The following is a 17,640-nucleotide window of genomic DNA, read 5'->3' as shown; positions in this document are numbered from 1 at the left end:
GTCAAAAATAGCACCAGCTTTTTGAAGTGCCTGTTGGTTTCTCTCCCTTTTAATCAAGCATCAGCTTGGGAGACAAGGCTGCTCCAAACCAATTAATATATCTACTCACACGTCAGGCTTTTCCCCATAACTGAATTTTAAGGCAATCAAAATAAGATGAGCCACAGATCCCTTCAAACAGAGCCTGCAGCAGATGAGCTACTCAAGATAACACTTGCAGCAGCTCTTAACAATGGGCTGTGCCAGCCTAATTCCTGTGAGGACACCAAGGCTTTTCTCTTCCTGAAAAGCCTGATGGATCGGGGGTGTGTGGTTGGGTTTCTTCTACTCATTCAGACTGCCCTGATGCTGCTCCAGTATCCAGATACCATACTCTGTGTGTGTGTGTTTTAACACTATCTGATCTTCCTAGATGACCCTTTTTGGCAGGTCAGCCTTTGCATCTTTTCACAGCCTCCAGCCCTACTTGGACCACAGCTTCTGGAAGAGAAATCAGCCAGTCTTAGGTGAGTAAGGTTCTGCTGAGCTCTCTGTTGGATGCCATTACCTGGGGGATGGGGAGGGGTGTGAGCAGCACTTCTTGTCTCTAGGCAAAGTTGTTTTTATTTCTCGGAGAGTGTGTTTTTCCCTTTTCCTGGGATGTTGATGTTGGCCCCTGTGACTGCCCTGTGTCTCCTTCTGCCTGTGGAGGATGGGAAGGGGTGGTCTGAGATGCAGCCAGATGCAGGCTGTAGAGGGGGTGATTTGCAGAGCTCTGCAAGAGCCTCTGTTTGTGTTTGAACCTCATGTCATCAGAGCAGCCCTGCTTTGCTCTCTTGAAATGCCTCCTGGAGGTCCAGCAGCTCCTCCAGTGTGGTGTTCAGGACATCCCAGCTGAGATCTAGACTTGACGTTCATTGGTTGTGGTGTGAGCTGGTGCAGAGTTGCAGGAGTGGGGATGGAGGTCCTTTGCCCTCTTGAAGGAGGCCAGGGCATGCTCTGGAAAAGTGTTGGAGCCTAGTCTGCTGGGAACAGGTCTAGTGTGGCTGGTTGGTAGCTTCCTGTGACCCAGGTGAAAGAGTTGGTGGAGCCAGGAGGGGAATCCTGCCATCACAGACGTCACTATTTCAGCTTCAGCTGAGCTGGGATTTCATCCCACTTGTTCAGTTCCTGATTAAACTGAGGACAGCTGCTTAGGAAACAAGTGGGAGATCTTGGAAGGGGAGGTCTCCTTAGGTCTGCCTGGCTTCCTCAGCCAGCTGGATGCAGGGTCAGACTTGGGGTGGCTCCCAAGTGGGTCTTTCCCTCACCAGCAGTTCTCCTGGCTCTTCAGCTGGCACTGACCACCTACGTGCAGTACCTGGTTTTACTGTGCTGGCTCTTGTGGCTTCTACATTGAGTCCTGACTCTTTGCTTGCTAATGAAGGGGCCAGGCCATCTGCAGGATTTGTGGCCTGGAGAGATGAGTATCTTGTGGAACATCAGTCATTGAGTTATAACACATCTGGATGAACAAAGATATCACTTGCTTCATGAAGAAATGGTGATCTCAGTTTGCTCCTTGTGACTCTGATCTGATCCAGTGCTGGGTGTTTTGGGAATGTCCCCCCCTCTATTATGCAATGGCCTTTGATGAGAACATGCAGAGAAGGACTCTGGGCACCCCCAGCCCTGTCGTTCCCTGCACTGAAGCACCTCCAGGGTCTCCATTCCCAGTGGGAGATGCTGTGGACCAGAGCCTCTCATAGCTGCTCCTGGAGGTGTCTGGCCTGTGTTTGGAAGGAATGATATGTGGTGCTGGGTTCTTCTGTGGATTAACCCCCAAAACCTGCTGTGACCTTGCACATGGAGCCTGCATGGGTTGATCTCGGCAGGAACCTGCCTGGATGGGGAGAGACCCAGTGGGCAGAGGGGGGCCTGGGGGAGGAAATCCACATTGTGTCTCCAGAATGAGCACCAGGACTGCAGTTTTTAACAGCCTTGTAGGAGGCCTGGGGCCTTTGCCTCTCCTAAGCCTTCTCCACCACTGCTGCTTTCCTCCCTTCCCTGGTGAGATGCTGCCAGGCTGCTGCACTGGGGGGTTGGGGGGAGCAGCTCAGGCTTCACCTCAGCCAAAAATGTTCTTTTTCCCCCCCTCTCTGTCCTGGCCACGGGCTGGCACGACTTGGCTCTTCTGCTTTCGTAACCTGCATTATGTAAAGAGTGTCTTGAGTGGGGATGTGGTGCCAACTTGGACTCTGGAGGGATCCGCATTCCTCTGCTGCTGGGTTTAATCCCTGCCTCCAGCCACAGTTGGTTTGCTGGGTGGAATGGGAGGAGGGCCGTGCTGAGGTTTCTAATCCCTTGCCCCAGGTGGAGCCAGCTTGTTTGTGCCAGAGCCCTTCTTTGCCTTCAGCAACAGGTTGTGCCCCCGACTCCTCTTAGCAAGCCCTTTCCTTGGCCCAGACATGCACCACCAGACCTCGGGACCTTCCTCTTCTCCCCTTGTTGTTGAATTCTCCATGCCCTGTGGCTTGGGCTGTACTGGCTCAGAAAGGCTGGGGGGAGAAGAAAATGGAAGTGCAGACTTCTGCAGTTCTAGCCCAAAAAGCCTAGCAAAGGTGGGTTGCCTGGCTGGCGTGGAAAGCAGGGAGGTTGCAGAGCCTGAGGAAGACCACGGTGGTGCCAACAGCTTCTCTGTCTGTCCCACCTGACTGCCCTCCCAGGATGCTGTGTCTGCAGGACATCCCACCAAGGACCTGGGGAAGCTCTGGAGATCCTGTGGCACCACCCCGAGTGGTTGGCAGGGTGTTTGTTGGCTCCCCAGCAGCCTGAGTAAGTTGCCTTCAGCCCCTGTGCTCAGAATTGGTGATCTTCAGGATCCCATTTGGCTGAGCATGGACCACACAGGTTCAGAAGGGAAGCTCCTCTTCCTCCACTTGGGTTTGAGGTGAAGCTGACAGCAGGAATGTCTCGCTGTGTGTTTTCACATTCTGTGGGTGGATGAGGCACTAGACTCCACAGTTTTTGCTGGCAGCTTTCCCCAGTGCCACAGATGCTGCTAAAATAAGAATTATTAAATGGGTATAGGTTTGGGCTGTTTTTTTCTCATCACAAAGCTGGGTGGCTCAAGCCCATCCATATGGGTCAAGGAGATGCTGAGAGGCTGGCTGAATTGCCCAGCTGCTTCTGTCCTGAGCCAGAGCTTGCCCAAAATGCCTAAAATACCAGAAAACCAAGTGAATAGGATCCTCCTCCCCCACTGAGCTGAACCTGTGGGATTCTGGAGAGCATCCTGGCCAGCAGGTATTTGGTAAATTACAAGGACTGAATTTGTTTTGATCATAAGAAACAATCTGCTCAACCCCTCTCCAGGTTCAGAGGATCCTGAGAAAGGCACCAAGCTCGAGGTGGGAACAGCCATGCCCAGAGATGTGTTGTCTGGATGCTGTTTCCATTTAGGAAGCTGCCCAGGAGCAGCTGAGCTTTAGAGATGGGCTTAGCCTGCCTCTGAAACTTGGATGCCAGGGTTTCAGCTGGCTGAATCACTGAAAACTATGTGCCTGCTCTGAAATACAGATAATTTTCCACCCAGACATATGCAGGGTGATTAACTGGCTCCATTTTTTTTTCCACCTTTCTTTGTGATCTCCATCCACTCTTTAAAATCCTTTCACTCTAACACAGATGCCTTCCCTTCTGGCAAATAACCCTGCCAGTGATCAACGGGTGACACTGTCACCATGGGCAGTGGACCTGTGAGGAAGCTTTTCATTAAGAGATGGCTGTGGCATGCAAGCTTTTATATCTGTAATCTTTCTAGGATAAAGAAAGCTGCTCTTGAAGCTGGCTGGGGAAGGAGGTGGTCTCTGGCACTGGTTTGTGGATGTGCCCCATGTACCAGATCAGGAGCCAGGAAGGTTCCACGGGTGGTGGTTTGGGACCAAAGAGCATCCTAAAGGTTTGTGTCTTGCTAGCAGCCTGTGCCATGGAAACGTCCTGGTTATTGTCCTGAACACCTGGGATATTTCATCTGGGTCATTGAGTCTCTCTTTTCATGGAAGAGAGTTGGCAGCAGTGCTGTTGTACTCTCAAAGTGTGAGCTGTAGAGCTCATGGATGGCAAACCCTACTCCCACCAGCTTCTCTGCCCAGGGTAGAGTAGAATATAACTCAGATAAATTTGAGCCTGTGTGTGGGTAGGCAGGAGTCAACAAAAACAAAAGACAGTGCATCTCCACGCTGTGTCTTGTAAAGAGGCAGCCTGGGTTTGCTGGGGGCCCTTGTGCTGGAGAAGGTCCTGAAGCTGGTGGGTAGGAGCTTCTGCTAGAAGATCTGGTCTCGGTGAAACTTCTAGAAATCTCTGTGCAAAGTTGAGGTGGGGGAAGATGGTGATGCCAGGTGGGCTCTGCAGAGCACTGGTGTCACGGGACATCTTGGGTGAGAGCTGGTGACAGTTTAGCTGAAACACCCAGAGATTCCCACTCCTATCCAGCCTGTGGCCACTGCTCCCATGAAATCTAAAGCAAAGGCTGCAATACTTGTCCTTATGAATCATGTCAGGCCTTTTTTCTTGCACTGTTGAGGGGCAGCAGCTGTATTTCAAACAGCTGGCAGCATCCTGGGAGGAGATCAAGTGCTCTTAGCGAAGTCGGGCCAGATCTGTGGCTGGTGGAGATTGGTGTCGTTCTGTTTGACCTCAGCACTGATCTGCTTTATGCCAGCTTTGAACTGGGCTCCCAGGCCGAGCCTTTGGGGGTTTTGGGGGGAGGAGAAGTGCTCTTTGTAGAGACACAGTAGTCACCTGTGGGGTTAGTAGTGTCTGTTGGAGCTGGAGGATGAGGAGCTCGGCTGCCCAGTTAGGCAGCAGCTGCTGCCCAATGGGATTTTGCTTTTGTGAGGAAGTCTCTGAGCACTTGGAGTTGGTTACTTCCTCTTCCAAAGCATGGGGGGAAAAAACCAGTAAACAAAACAAAAAAGAGACTCTTCTGTGGCTGGAGCACGTGTGTGCTGCTCGGCTCTGCCTGGACATGCTGCAACAGCACCAGCCCTGCCAAAACATCCAGCCCTTCTGAGGAGCCTCCACAGCACCATGTGCTTGTCCTGAGAGATACACTGTGCTTCTCTCTGCCAGGTTCTGTGGGGCAGGCACAAGCCCTTCCTCTGGGCTTGGGAACAGCTTGTTTGGAATGTCAGTGGTGTGGAAAGCAGAGAAAGCAGGAGCGGCTGTGCCCGTGGGCACCACTGACCCATCCCTGGCACTGGCAGGGATGTCCTCATGTTCTTCTGGCACAGCAGCTCTGTGCTCCTGCCCCCCAGGACATGCTGGACTCCCTCGTACCAGCCCTGCCTCGTGCTCTCAGCCAACCCTCCTGTCCCTCTGCTCTCTCTGCCCAGTGGGTCAAGAAGGATGTGGGGGAGAAGGGAGTGGAGAAGGTTGAGAGGAGTTGGAGGGGAAGGAGCGTCTTCAGATGAGAGATGGGGTTTGTTGGTTTGGGGTTTTGTTCTGTTTTGGTTTTGTTGGGTTTTTTTGTTTGTTCATTTGTGTTTTCCTTTGGGCCATTTGTTATATTCGGGTAATGAGAAAACATCCAACCTTTCTCCATTAAAAAAAAAACCCAATATTGTTTTGTTTTGCTTTGCTTTGTTGCACCCAGCTCCTCGTCAGAGCCCTTTTCTGTTATGTGCAGAGATTTGGATCATAGTTCTGAGGAACTGAAGGGACCTTTGACTGTCAGAGGCACTGTCTCTACTGTGTTCTGCTACCATCAGAGATTTTCCTCTGCTTTGCACTTCCTTCTGCCCCTCGTTGAAACAACAAATGTCTCTGTCCCAGCCTTGCCACTCGTGGGGACTGTGGTTGCTCCTCTAGAGCAGGGTGGATGTGCCCTCAACACAGCAGCTAGTGGAAATGGCAGTGATGGGAGCAGTGGATAAATATGAATAAATCATGGCCCTGGAGGGCTTTTTCTGCCTGGCTTGGTTTCTCTTTACTAGGAGCTGTGCAGGGTTTGTTGCAGTGCACATCTCTGCTCCATCTTCTGGGGTTGGTTGGATGTGCTGGGCTCATGTCCCACTTGCACGGGTGAGCTTCTCCAGTGCTGTTGACATCTGCTGATCTCAGATTGCTTTCCAACCATTAAACCCTATGTGGCAAGAGAGAATTGAAGGAGGGGAAGGCACCTCATTACTTTTTGCTCCACCCTGCATCTTTCCCATCTCTTCTTTCTTGCAGTGATGGGGAGGAATATTGTTTTGCTTGGCCTAGGGGGAAATGAGATGCTATTTAATTGCCTGCCACCACGTAGCAGGGCTGTTGGAACCAGGAGCTAAAGGATGCTGTGCTTGGCCATCCCTGTGTGAGACTTCAGGCAGGATGATGCATCCAGAATTACAGCCTGGCCTGAGTTGAGGCCACTGCTCTGACTGGAGTGGGATTCAGGCAAGGTGCATCCCTCCTTGCTGCCTGGATTACTGCCCTGAGCAGCTGAGTCATCCTTGTTGGTCACAGAGAGCCCTGGCTCCTGTTCCTGACTTTGCTAGGGCAGGGCCACCAGAGCCATCTAACCAGGCTTCTGAACAGGCTCCCAGTTCAACCTCCTGCCTGCCTGTGGTCCTGTGGTTTGCAGGATGCTCGCGGAGGGGCCAGCCCGGTGGTCCCAGCCCCAGCTGGCTGTGGATTCCCATGGGGGTGGCAAGACACAGGATGGGGGGGGGAGGTGTTCCCAGAGGTTGAGGACCAGGGACTGCTGAGGAATAAGGCCAGGCAAAGGGATTCTGCAGCCTGCTGTCAGCAGGAGCCCCGAAATTATTAACTTGGCGGGGAGGTCAGCGGAGCGTGGCCGCGTGGAAGGAGCTTCTCCCCCACTGCAGGAACCAGTGCCTGTGGTTTGCTCCATGCCAGCACACAGTGTTCAGCCCTTGCTTAGGGGTTTTTGGGGTTTGGGTTTTTTTTTCAGTATGGTACAATTTTGCAGGTGGCATAGCAGGACACTGCTCTGCAAAGCAGCTCTGTGCTTAGAAGCGAGGCGTAAAGATGTGTTTTTAGCATTCCAACTATATTGAGATCAAAGGCAGTTTGCAAGGAATATTATGTTTATTGCTACCTCCCAGAGTGCCAGAGCAGCCTGGGATTGGAACAGCTGGATGGTGCACAATCCTGCTGGGCTCCAGCTTGGCTCCTGCTGCTCTCCTGGGCTTGGGACAGAGATGGGGACAGCCAGGAGCTGGCTGCCTCAGGAGCTCATTCTGGTGGGGGAGGTATGAGCTTCCATCCTGACTCAGCTCAGCTGCTGAGAGCAGCCAAGCAATACTCAGGCAGCAAAGTCCTCCACTGATGGGCATCTGCTTTCCTATTCAATGCCCCCAGCTGATGTTTGATAGGAGCTGCAGATGTTTGATATCCAAGGGCATTATTTCTTTTCCAGGGTGGGCTTCTCCTAAGCAGGGAGTTGAGGGCGCCAACAAAGAACACAAAGATATTCTAAAAGTGGTCATGTTTTGCTGTAGCTAAATCTAGCCCTTGTGTGGAACAGAGATTTATTTCTGAATGAGATCATCTGCAGGAAGGCAGGCTGTGCTTTCTGAGCAGCAGTAGCATTGTTGTGGCTGCTGGGCTGGTTTCAGGCCACGGGCAGGGCAGCGTTTGTCAGGACAGGTAACACTTGTGTTGGGCATCCTGGGTTGCTGGAGGAAAACCAGGCAACCCCCTGGCACAAGGGAAGGAAAACAAGAAATATGTAAGCAGAGATGTGGCCAGCTTCAAAGTAGGTACAGTAGGCTAGCTCTGCTCCTTCTCTGGCTTTGGTGTGAAGATCTCTTGCTCCATCTCAGACCTAAGATGGGTTTGGGCCAGCATCTCTTTGGGGTTTTCCTAGCTGTCTTATGAGAAGATAATTTCTTTACCTCAAACTTTCAGGACTTGACACCTGTAGTTTATCCATCTTCACTTTTCTATGTAAACAAGGCTGAAAGAGATAAGATAAAATACAGAGTGATTTCCAGAGCTTCTCACCCCAAGATGCAGGGTGGGAGGTGAGCCTGGCTCTTAGGGAGACAGGTTGGGGTGGGAGTTGCTCCAGGAAGGATTAATGCAAAAAGCAGGTTGAGCAAAAAGCAGCTGTATCCTGCCTTGATGGTTCCCAGTTGTGATCCTGGGTTGGTGCCTGGGGGAAGGGAGGGATGAACCTGACCCTGCCGCGGTGACTCTGCATCCAGGAAATGCTGCTGAGGGGTTTTGGTGGAAAGATGACTCCATCTCATAGGTGTCACACCAGGGCCGGGGTGAAGCAGCAAGCAGGCAGGAGAAACAAAGATGCCTTTGTGGCAGTTCCCCTGCCCTGCAGAGCTGCCTGGCCCCGGGCCAGTGAGATCCCTGGCTCGCTACCCAGATGAGAGGTTTGGGTGAGGCTGGCTGAGCAGCCACGAGCTTCCCCCAGCCCAAACTCAGTGGTAGCTGCTCTCTCCCCTGCAGATGCAGCCTCGCTCACAGCTGCAGCATAACAAGGCTCAGATGGGGCAACCCCTGAACCTGCCGATGGGATCAGCACCTTCCTTCCCAGCCCTCCTGGGAGAGGTTTATAGCCAGCAGGACAGTGGCCTCTTGAGGTACATCAGTGAGGTGTCTGGTGTGGTCCTGGTGGGCAGGGGGCTGCAGGCATGTCTGTGTGGTGCAGAGCAAGTGGGCACAAGCAGGGTGCCTCTGGGAGCAGGACGAGCACCCATGGCTCTGACCATGACCAGAGGTGCCCTTGTTGCAGCCTGTACCAAACCAACCTCCCCCACCCAGAGCCACGCTCGGGGGGACCCACCTGCATGGGTGTCAGGACTGTACCCTCTGCTCTGGAACGGGAGGAATCCCTCCGGGGGTAGGATGCACTTCTAGAAATGCCAAATGCTACCCCAAGGGGTGGAAAAAAAAATCCCATCTCCTGGGATTTCCAAGGAGCTTGTTCCACCAGCATGAAACCTATTCAAAATCCATCCCCTTTTTTTTTGGGGGGGGGGGGTAGGAGAGAATGCATCCATCCTGATGCACGTCTGTTTTCTCTGGTGGATCACCACAGGGCAGGGGGGGAAGCAGGATCTGCTCCTGCACCCCCACCATGCTGTTGGTGTTTTGGAAAGCCCCTGGGGCCGGGAGAGTTAATTCTTCATCCCAGCTGCTTTTCCTCCTAGAGCTCAGCAGGAAGAAGGATTGTGCTAGGCAAGGGGCACCGCTGCCGAGGGGGAGGAGGAAAAAATACAAAACACACACACAAAAAAACCAACCAACCCCACAAAACACCAAAGCTTCGTGTTCAGACCTTTTACCTAATTTCCAAAGGTTCAGACCTGAGGGCCATAGCAACTCGAGCTGCTGGCGGCGTGATTGGAGGCAGGGAGCTGAGCTGGGCTGCTCTCCCAACCACCATCCTCACCCAGGGGATGCAGCCTGTGTCAGAGGCCTGGCTTGGCTCTCTGCCTCCTCTTCCCCTCAGCCACGGGATGAGCTCAAGGCATCTGTGGCTGTGGTTTTGTTTTGGGTGTTGTTTTCTTTCTGGGTGTCGCGCGTTTCGTGTTGGTTTTTGGTTGTGTTTCCCGGCTGATTGCTCGTTTCAAGTGGGTTTTTTTTTTTCCCCCCCCTCTCCCGGGTTTAAAAAGTTCTTGTGGAACCAGATGGCATCCAGGAAGGGCTGTTCTCCCATCTCTAGGAATTAATGGGGAGGTAAAAACCCGGAGAGTTGCTGCATGTACGTGTATAACCATGTAGAAGTGAGAGGGGGTGGTGCTTTGTGGCCAGAAAAAAACTTCCCTTTTACCAAGGTCAAAGGAGCCTTTGCAAAAATACCAAGGATTCCTGCAAACTGAAAGCAAAGACAGGACTTGGGGACAATAAAAACTGCAGAATGTTCTTGTTCTGCCTGTAGTTTGCTAGTTCTCCTTTTGGATTTAGTACTGTGCTTCCACCAGCAAGTCCATCTCCAAGAGAAGCCCACCCTAGGGCACCATCAGGGGGGCTCTGTGGGGAAAAAGACTCAGTGAAGCTTGGATCTGCTCCCCAGGGGTTTTCTGAGCAACCACCTCTTACTTCTCGGTAGCACTTGATTCAGCAGTGGGCTGGTTTCTGCAGGTCAGTGGAATCAGATCACCTGCAGCACCTCCACAGCTGCTCTTTGGAACAGACTCACACGAGATGTGAGCACCTCTGACAGTGCTGAATCTGTTGTGGCAAGGACTCAGCCGTGGAAAGGAAGCAATAAAAGTTGTTAAAAGCAAAAAGCACTTGCTAGGGAAGAGGTGGGGACTGTAAGAGCAACTGAGCTGATTTAAATAGAGCTAACCTGTATTCCCCCAGGTCTTCAGGATCAGTTTAGCTGCAGCAGATTACATCTGTTACAGCTCTGCTGCAGCAGGCAGCTTTGTCCTTGATGAGCCCCAAGCTTAGCAAACCATACGCTGAAGCAAATCCTTGAATCCATTTAATTCTCCTTACACTGGCACGGGGTTCCCTTTTGTCACAGGACAAGTTTTTCAATGTGAAGCTGGCCAGGTTGCTGCTCTTCCTAGCCTGTGCATGGCAGTGTGTGTTTACTGTTCCTTTACTAGAGAGAAGCACCTATTTCCGTGTCCGTGATGTATTTATCTTGGAGCCAGAATTAATATTTAAAAAAAAGAAGGTGGGTGTACTCCAGACAAAGCTATCTTTGTGTTTTCTGGAGACCTGCTGTGCTCAACAAGGTTTCTGTGCATCCCTGCAGCATTTGAACCTTGCGACAGTGGGACTCAGTTCATCCCTAGGGAGCTGGGTGCAGAGAGGATCAGCTTTCCCTGGGTTTTAATAAGCCAATGAATTGTGTGTTTGGCTGCTTGCATTATTCTCTCATTTGTGTATAAAGAGATTTGCAATTTTTTTAGTCCATTCGTTGGAAAGAAGATCTGTTGTGGTGCTCCTGTTCTTAGGTGTGATTGCAGGTAAGGTTGGCTCCTCAGCTGCATCCTGCTCCAGTGCTTATCAGCCAGTGGTCACGTCCAGCAGCTCTGAAGAAATCCAGAGCTCTGGATTTGGGGCTGGAATAGCTTTTTGAGGAAAGCAGTTGCAAGGAGAGCTGCTGTATGAAATCACCATGTGTCACATTCTAGCCAAGCAATATCCCACCATTCCCTGTCCCTCCCACCTCTATTTATAGGGTCCTTCCCATGCACCACTGGATTTGTGCAGCAAAACCTTGAAAGCTGGGAACATCCCTCTTTTCCCAGCTGTACAAGCCCTGCTGGCACATTCCCTTTGCAGGAGTAGGGCTGGCTTGCTCGCTTGCATTCAACATTCTGTTCTCAAGGAACCACTGGAATACGAATAGGATCTTTATCAAACCAGGTTCATCCAAAGGACAAGGCCCTATTAATTGTTTGCAGAACTCCAGCAGAAAAAGGCAGTCCCCCCTGATTTTTTATTTGTCTGCTTTCACTCTGGTGGCCAACTCAAGCAGAGGCCACAGAGCTGGGCAGCAGGGGGGTGACAGGGCCCTGTATTTTCCTGTATTTTGGGAGGAAAAGCAAACAAAAAAGCTTGGCTATTGCACCTGGGGGTCTAAATGTAGAGGGGAGACCTGCAAATAAGGCTTTTTTTTTTACTTCTTCATTACCATGCTCTGGGGGTTCAGGTGGGGGAAACGGATTTCAATAATGGTTGAAAAAAATGGAAAGTTCTTTTCAAGAATGGTTCAATAATGGAAATTGGCTCCTTTCCCAGGCATCCTAAAGCCCAAGGGCTGGAGTACAAGAGGCCAAAAGCCATGATGACTTTCTGCTGCCTCAGGAAGTGACACAGGACATGGTCAGAGCTCTCAACACCTGACATCTCCATTGCTTCTGGAAAGTCCTCTGCAGCCAAGCTGGTCGTCTTCCTGAAGAGGTGAGAAAAATTTACAAGCACCTTCCTTTGTCCCAGTGCAGACTGGATGGCCAAAAAACCTTGTTATTCCAACCAGACTGGCTTGCCCAGCCTTTGCTGCTCTCCAGAGCACGTCTGGGTGGTTTCAGCCAAAGGTCTTCCCAGGAAGGACACTGCTGCTGGGGCTGGAGGCTCAGGGCTGAGTCCGTGGGACAGGCAGGGTGTTTGCTCTGCCTGCACCTTGGCTGGAGCCCGTGATGATGCTGGCTCACCAGAAGGCCCCATGGCTGCAAAATTCCAATCTAGGGCTAAATTTAACCCCCAAAAGGTAGCGTTTGAAAGCCCAGAGAATAGCCTGGCCCTTGTCTCTAGTGCCTGCCTCTAGCCAACCCTCCCTTTGGCAAGGAAAAAGCTTTTGTTTTCCCTGGACTCCAGGCCAGCTTGGAATAACCCCCAGCAAAACCCTCCCTGTCCCAGCACAATGAAGCAGTGCTCTTGATTCCCAGATGTGCAGGAGGGAAGTGCCCAGCATGTCTCCTCTGGATGCTTCCTTTCCAGATGTGGAGTGGCAGGGAGCTGGAGGCAGCCAGCTACCACCTGGGAAGAGGGCTGGGGAACAGGCAGTGCATTTTGCCTCTGGAAACCCTCTGGATCTGGCTGCTCATGGCAGGGGGAAGTGGTTTGGGCTGCCCTGCCAGCTCTTCAGCTGGTTTGCGTCAGCTCGAGCTGGCTCCTCCCGTGCTGCAGTGAGGAAGTGTCCCCCCAGCAAAGGTTAGGATGTCTTGTCTCTCAGATGTATCTCAAACAGCTCTTGATCCCCATCTTCTGCTTCTGGAAGAGCCCTCAGTCCCCATCTCTTCCTCCTGAGGAACAGCAGTGAAACTGGACTCTTAAAAGCCCTGCAGGCAACTTGATGGGACGAAGACCCATCACCAAGTGACACACCCCTCTGCTCGTGTCCCAGAGACAGGTGTCCATGAGAAACCCTCTCATGGATGAAGCTCCATGCCAAGGTCATGCTGAGTGAGTCCCAGGTGAGCTAACAGCCCTGGTGGGATGAAGTGGGAGATTGCAGCCTGTCCCCCTGGGATGAGGTCAGGGATGTTTTCGGTTTGACTGGCCTACGAAAGGTACCTTTTTTGGGCAGTGTCCCAGGCAGAGGGATTCAGGCAGCACAGGAGGGGGCTGCTCGTGGCCACAGATGCCTCTTCCAGGGCTGGTGGGTGATGCAGGACAGAGCCCTGCTTTGCATGACCAGGTTTGGCCATCCCCACCCTATGGAAAATTCCTGCCCATGGGCAACGTCCTTCTGCCTTTATTTTTAAGCCCTTCCCTGAGGACACAGCTAAGGCAGGGAGATAATAGGTGCTGACAGGAGCCTGGCTGCTCATTGCATGGGCTTACATGATATTTATAATCAGAGGAAGGTGGGAGGGGGTTTGGTGGAGGAAGGGGACAACAAGATACAGATGTGATGGGAGAGGCTGAGCTTGCAGCAGGGCTGAGGCTCTCAGAGGAGGCTGCAGGAAGGGATGCTGACGTTAAAAGTCAGCGTCAAGATGACTCATATCCATGGCATCAGAGTGAGTTCCCTCCCAGATTGTCAGGGAGGCTGGGGACAGGGTGTTCTTGTGTGTGGGACGGAGATCCAGGCCCCGCGTGGTCAGAACTGATCCATCCCCATGTGGCAACAGTGCTGGGCACTGGGAGAGGCCACCTGAAATTTCAGAGTGATCAAGGCAGCCCTTCAGAAGCTCTCTGCTCTTCCTCTTCCCATCCTTCCCTTCCCTTTCTCTTTCCCCCCTGTTTTTATACAGCAGCACTCACCACCCATGGTTCCAGAGCCTGCCCAGTTGGGGTGGATACTGTGCTGACCACTTATGTCTTAAGCTTTTTGGGTTGTTTTTTTTTTTGCTTTTTTTTCCCCCCAAATTGAATTCAAGGTGCTTTGTTTGGCTCTTTGCTTGCAAGAGAAAAATACACACCAGAAAAAAAAAAAACACAACCCAAACCAAAACAGGAGGTGTAGGTTAACTTTCAGCTTGAAGCTGTTTCCCTTGCCCTGAAGGAACGTTGCAGGTGTCTCCAGTCCAAGATGTGCATGAGTCTTTGCAAGGTTAGATCTTGTAGTTTGTCCTCCCCAACGTGTGAATATATCCAAGGGAAACCTTTGCCCTGGTGGCAACTCAGGAGCCTTTCCAGCCTATCTCAAAAAGAAATCTGGAATAAAAATAGAAAGGTTTAGACACACAAACCCAACCTGTCTTAAGAGGGGCTGTAGTTGAAGCAAAGCAGTGAGTGGTAGCAGGAGCTCTGTGGAGTTGCTGGACCTCCAAAAGCTCATACTGGGAGATGTCATGTAAATGAGGGTAATTTGGGTGAAACTCCAGGTAGAGCCTTGCTATGGGTGATGCTGTTCCAACAAGGGAGGGAAAGGACATGTTTTATACCAGGTTGTGAAGTACCAAGGCTGTCCTCCTGACCATGGAGCTGCTCATTGCTTGGTGCTGGAACATGATCCCCATCCAGAAGTGCTCACATCTGCACCAGCACCTGTAAGCACTTGTCTCCCTCTGCCCTGCACCGCTGGGACTGGGGGCACAGAGGGTCTTGGGGTGGCAAGCTGTGTCCTCTGTGTGCTGAGGCTGGAGGAGCTGTTATCTCAAAACAGGAACAGATCCCAGGTGGGCCAACCTTTCCTGTATCTCAGAGGTGTTGATGGGATGTTAATAGAGATGCAGGAGACGCTGGCTGTAAGAAATTCGAGTGGCTGCTTTTGCCAGGCTCCCCAGCAGTGATGTATCTGCCCAGTCCCAGCCCTTCTGCCCAGCATCCCACCCCCCTACAGTGGCACACCAGTAAGAAGAAGACTCCTTGCAAAGTGTTATCACCAAGAGACAAGTGGTAGCCCTGGGGCATTTTGCCATCTCTCTGAGTTGGCTGGTCCAGATAGGAAAGAAAAACAGAGGCAGGACCTACTGACTCATCAACTGCCACCCCAAAATGTGCTGATGGGGAAAAGAGATGTGTTGGTCAGGCTGCAGGAACAGCCTCTTCTCCAGCCAGGAGGATGCTTTCAGGTGCCCTGCAGGGATGATTTCCTGGCTGGACTTCAGGGTTGAGGTGTCAGGGTTGTGCAGCGTGTCCCTGCATGGCCCAGGGGAGGGAGGAAAAACTTCCTGCTTCTCCTTCTTCCTCCATCCCTGTCTGCCAGCTGGCCTTGCAGCATCCTCTGCCCTACAAAGTCCTGGCTCTGAACCCCACTGTCCTGGGTTTGCAAGTGATGCTCAGGGTCTGCCCCTGCCTCACATGCTGTTTCCCTGTGCAGCTAAAGGGTTCATATATCACTTCAAGAGCCTGAACTGCAGGACTTTATGCATCCCATAGTGGCTGGCAGGGGTTTGGTGTCACCTGAGCAGCCTGATGGCACAGGGCAGAGGAAACCCGGGATTTAATGATCCCAGCAAAGGTTTGGAGACCCACGGCATCTCTGGCAGTGCCATCACCTCTGCTTTAAATTAAGAGATGGTAAGATTTAAACAGAGTTAAGAGGAGGGGAAAAAAGAAGGAAAAAAGGGATGGGGCCAGCCCTGGGATGGGAAGTTTGAGGCCTGGAGAGGAGGAGGAGAGGGAGGAAGGGGGTGGCACAGCAGTCACGTGCCGAGATCTGCTTTTGGCACAGCCCGTGTGTTTGTGGGGCATGGGGAGGGGTGTGAAATCAGCTCCTGCTTCCAGGAATCCTCCCAGCACGGGATGTGCGTTGAGGGAGCTGGTAAACATGAGACAACTGCTGGCCTGTAACTCCTTTGGCTCCGTGTGTGAGCTGCTCCTTGCCCGGGGACCTCACTAGCCCCCTGGCTCCTCGGGGTGTCGGGGCACGGGATGGCCCGTCCCGGGGCACAGGGGGTCAGGAGTGATGGGAAGGAGGGTGGAAAGTTTGCACTTGAGGGGCAGCTTCTCCAGCCCGGGGGGGGGTTGGATATTCCTGGGGTGCAGCCTGGGTCCAGCTGCTGCTTTGCAAACCCTCAGCCACAGGCTCCCGGAGTCAGAAATAGCCCCTTGGCCCAGGAACAAACATCTCCCCGCCCCGAGGTCCCCTTCGGGTGACAGCCTGCCCCCATTCACAGATAGCACCAGCTGCCAGCACACCCTGAGCTGCTCCTCATCTGCCTGCTCACAAAAATACACCTCTCTGGGGCTTTTTGTCCCCCCTCCCTGGCTGCTCGGGAGAGCTTGTTTATTGCTGGGTGCAGGGAAACCATGACCCTGCCGTCCCCTTTGGCTCCCTGTCCCCAGCTGGGATGCCCGTGGCTGGGGACAAGTGAAGGGGACACTCAAGGGGACACCCTCCCCTGTGTGGGGGTGAAGGCAGGGCAGGGTACCTGGGTCCTGGTTTCACTGTGTCCCTGGATGGGAGAGGAGGGGGGGGTGGGAAGGAGATGTCACAATCACAAGTGATATTCACTAGAGCAGTGTTGGGCTTATGGATGGTTTCTGCCAACAACCTCATCTAACAGGGGCTTGAGTGTTGATGAGCTCACGTGTGAGACCTGGGGAGGTAGGAATGGGGGTGAGGTTTGTTCATATGGAGCATAAAAGCCCCACAGGTGAGGAGGGGGCAGCTCCTGCTGGCACTGTGGGGCTTGTCTGAAGTGGCAGAAGAGGAGGAGGTGCCTGGGGACAAGGACAACGGGTGGGGACAGACTCCCCGTGGCACACCACGCACCTCTGCTCAGCCTGGCCCACCTGCAGCAGATGGGTTTGGGTGAGGAGGGCAACAGGGTGGTCAGAAGGATTGGGATAACCCAGAGGGGGGGGTGGGAAGAGCTTGGCTGGTGAGCGTGGAGGACACACAGAGCCTCCCCCTCCCAACCCCATGCCCAGGTCTTCTGCAATCTGGCCCCTGTCAGTTTCTAAATATATTCTTCAGCTGAGATGGGGGGAAAAACAGGAACTGATAATATTTTTTTAAAAATTTTTTTTAGCCCTCAGCTTCATTTCTTTCACAAAGCAGGAGGTGGCCAGGGGAGGCAGAGCCTGGCTGAGCAGCCCTCTGCTGGAAACGGGGTGGGTTTTGTGCTGCCCGCTGGTTTATTTGTATTTTTAGAGCGTGCCACAGGCACGAGGTCACTGAAGTGAGTGAAATTCCACCCCGGAGCAGCTCCCTGTCCCCATCCTGCTCCTCAGGGACAGGCTGGAGTCAACAGCTGAGCCAGGGCTCAAGTGTCCCTGTGGTTGCCTGGCCGAGGCGAGGGGCTGGGGGCAGCTGGCTGGGTGGGTGCTGGGGTTGTGGGTGGGAGAGCTGGGGGACAGTGAGGTGGTGGGCAGAAGGGACCTTCATCCTGCTCTTTTCTCTCCATGAAAGGGCCCTGGGAGTGAGGGTCTGCTTGTGCTGTGCTGGAGATGCCATCCTGGGGTGGGGAGCACAGGGTGCCCTAGGGCTTCTTCATCGAAAGGGATTTCAGCAGGGGATTCCTTTGGCAGGGTGACCTTAGGAGACCTTAGAGCAGCCTTCCAGTACCTGAAAAGGCTACAGGAAAGCTGGGGAAGGACTTTTTACAAGGGTATGGAGTGATAGGACAAGGCATAATTGTTTTAAGCTGGAAGAGGGGAGATTTAGACAAGATATTGGAAGAAATTCTTCCCTGTGAGGGTGGTGAGAGCCTGGCCCAGGTTGCCCAGGGAAGCTGTGGCTGCCCCATCCCTGGCAGTGTTGAAGGGCAGGTTGGATGGGGCTTGGAGCAGCCTGGGCTGGTGGGAGGTGTCCCTGCCCATGGCACATGGCAGAGGGGTTGGAACGAGATGATCTTT

General features: G+C 52.8%; 1 long non-coding RNA gene across 1 annotated transcript; it reads right to left on the bottom strand.

Moving 5' to 3' along the window:
• Window positions 1-7,436: 7,436 nt before the first annotated feature.
• Window positions 7,437-9,122, bottom strand: LOC127386957 (uncharacterized). The gene is made up of 3 exons (XR_007890021.1): window positions 8,768-9,122; window positions 7,863-7,924; window positions 7,437-7,666 (listed from the first exon to the last, which is right to left on the bottom strand). It is a non-coding gene; the product is annotated as an uncharacterized LOC127386957 (long non-coding RNA).
• Between the last annotated feature and the right edge of the window lie 8,518 nt (window positions 9,123-17,640).

The sequence above is a fragment of the Apus apus genome, chromosome 7 (assembly GCF_020740795.1).
Source record: "Apus apus isolate bApuApu2 chromosome 7, bApuApu2.pri.cur, whole genome shotgun sequence".
NCBI classification, from domain to species: domain Eukaryota; kingdom Metazoa; phylum Chordata; class Aves; order Apodiformes; family Apodidae; genus Apus; species Apus apus.
This window is presented reverse-complemented; position numbering and strand designations above follow the sequence as displayed.